The sequence below is a fragment of the Habropoda laboriosa genome, unplaced genomic scaffold (assembly GCF_001263275.1).
Source record: "Habropoda laboriosa isolate 0110345459 unplaced genomic scaffold, ASM126327v1 scaffold23, whole genome shotgun sequence".
NCBI classification, from domain to species: domain Eukaryota; kingdom Metazoa; phylum Arthropoda; class Insecta; order Hymenoptera; family Apidae; genus Habropoda; species Habropoda laboriosa.
The window spans coordinates 896966-899733 of record NW_017100140.1 but is presented as its reverse complement, the minus strand read 5'-3'; the positions used below and the strand labels follow the sequence as shown (position 1 = coordinate 899733).

The 2768-nt window shown below is 38.2% G+C and overlaps 1 protein-coding gene across 1 annotated transcript in view; it reads right to left on the bottom strand.

The window, feature by feature from the left end:
• Nucleotides 1–2768, bottom strand: part of LOC108579990 (homeobox protein Hmx) — a 33266-nt gene that overhangs the window by 5667 nt on the left and 24831 nt on the right. The window lies entirely within an intron of this gene.

The following is a 2768-nucleotide window of genomic DNA, read 5'->3' as shown; positions in this document are numbered from 1 at the left end:
TAAAAAAGAACAGAAACAAGCAATAAAAAAAAAGGAAAAAAGATAGAGAAATGGAGAGATAGAAAGACAGAGACAGAACTGTGTTTCGTGTTTGTGTGTTTGTGTGTGTCCCGCGTTCTTCGACAAAATATCTGTATAATTATTAATCGTTCCACGAGCAGTTTCTTATCGACAAGTTGACAGACTAGATACAATACTTATATTACAATGTTCGACTTGCCGGAAGTCGCCAGTCGCGTTGAACCGCCGCAAACACCGAGCCCCGGTCGGGCTCGAAGTCAGATCTCCTCTTCTTCTTTCTTCTTCTTCTTCTTCGACTTCGTCTTCTTCTCCCTCTCGCGTTTCGATGCATCGTCACTGGAACGGAACACAGCGGAGCTTGTGTGGCTTGGAACGTGGAATTGAAAGACGTGGCGCGACGAACACGCGGATAAAACGAGATCGTTTCGTGCTTGGAACGGAGGACCCGACTGCGATCGATCCTGTCGGAACTCTCTTTTGCTCGGCGGACCCCGCGGTTAGAGAACGATTCTGGATGGCTTTTTAGAAGCTTCAACCAGCCAGATCGTGGCTACGTTGGAAATTCTAATAAACAGGCTTCTGTTTGGGTTTCTTTTCTTTTCTTTTCTTTTTAAGATAGGTCGTTTCAACTTGGTCACTCAGACTTCTCGAGGGAATTGGTGTTTTTTGGGGGGGGAGAATTGGGTGACTGTTTTTAATTAAATTTAGGTGGGTTTTTTGAGCGACCCTTTGACGTTCGTGCTATTATAGGTGATTAATCCTTTGTTTTGCAATAACGAGACAGTCTTGGCACAGATTTTGGTGAAGATTTGGTAAAGACAGTTATATCGATAAGGAAAATTAGGTTTATTTTGGAAAACTGAAGATTGTCGAATTTAATTAATCATGTCAAGGGGTTAATGCTCGAAAAACTGCAATTTTGTTTGATTATTTTGTCTCAGTTTCCATATTGCGTTGTAATTTCTATTTTATAGTGGAAATTTAAATTAGAGTATTACAAATGAACGGGAAATTAATTTTTATTGCGCCTAGGAAGTAATTGAAAGAATATAAAATTGATGACTTTTGGTAGAAATTGAGAAAAGTTAAGGGGTTAAAGAGCAATTGACATTAATTTCAGTTTAAACGATTTAGATAAATTTACTTTCGAATCCTCTTTCAGAATATTATTACGATTACTTGGGAATAATTTAAAGAGGGATTAAAGGATTAATTAAGAAGAATCGGGAAGTATGAACGACCCAGGCAACGATTCCATTGAAATTTAAATGCTATTTGTACTTTGTGAGATAGCAAAATTGACGAATGTGAAAAAGAAGAAAATACGGAAAAGAATTGAGAATCTGTAATAAGCCAGGTCGTATTTTGATCGATTCAATTTTTGCGTGACTTTCCATTTAGGCTGCGTGGACCACCGATTGTTGCATTCGTTATGTACGCTATTTTCACGCAGAGAATTAAAAAACGTATCACTGTACGTGATTATTATGTATCGGTTAATTTCTTATACGAAATTATAGCCTGAGTGGAAAGTTGAAGCTCAACGTGTTAATCCACCTGAATCATTATCAATTTCTAACTTTCAACCTGTTAACTGGGTTCCATCTCTCAAAGAGAAATTTGATCTCTCCAGTTTGCAATTAAAAATGTGTAAAAATAACTTGTCGCTTCGTCCTAGTTTTTGCAAATGTGAATACGATTGTTCGAATGTCTCTCGAAATTTTCAACAGCAGAGTTGAAGATTCGAATTTGCATAAACGTTACTCTAAGTTAACTGGGTTTATCTATCAAAGAGAAATTCAATCTCTTCAGCTTGATAACTTTTCACTTCATCTTAGTTTTTGCAAACGTGTTCGATTGTCTCTCAAAATTCTAAATCAGTATCAATTTCTAACCCCCAAGCTGTTAACTGGGTTTATCTTTCTAACAAAATTCGAATGTCTGTAGTTTGCAATTAAAAATGAGAAAAAAATGATAACTCCTCTCTTTATCTTAGTTCTTGCAAACGTGAACACGATGCATGAGGTTCTATTGCCTCTCAAAATTCTCAATCATTGTCAATGTCTAACTCTCAACTGAGTTTGTTAACTGAGTTTATTTCTCAAGCAAAATTAGAATCTCTCCAGTTTGCAATTGAAAATGAGTGAAAATGATAACTTCTCATTTGATCCTAGTTTATGCAAACGTGAATACACTGCAAGACGTTCGATTGTCTCCGAAAATTTTCGAGTGAAATCAGGTGAAAATTGGAAATTTCACTGAAAATATTCACCGACAAAATCCCAACAGCGCAACAGAAAAGGAACAAACTACCACGTCCTAACTCTCGAAATTTTCAACAGCTTTACATAATTCCCTATTTTCTCAAAACCACGAAAACATTCACCATAGTCCCAAATTTAGCTAATCAGCAACAACCTAACCCTTCCCCAGTGAACAGGTTGAAAACCTATAACAAACTCCGTTCTACCCGACAAGATTCACGTTACCCAAGGAAAAAAAGGCAAAGAAAAAGAAAAATCCAGAATCGTCGAACAGAGAGAGCAAAAAAAAAAAGAAAACAGCATGGAAAATAAGGAGCATGATGATATTTTCTTTTCTCTCATCCGGACAGAGCGATCGAGGCGAGTCGCGAGAGGGAGATCGCGGTGGCTTGGTTGGTTGGTTGCAGCGGGCCGACGGTCTCGTGAGCCGGACGGTGTTATTGCGAGGAGGATTGGGGTGGTTGGCCGTTAGGCGGTGGTGGC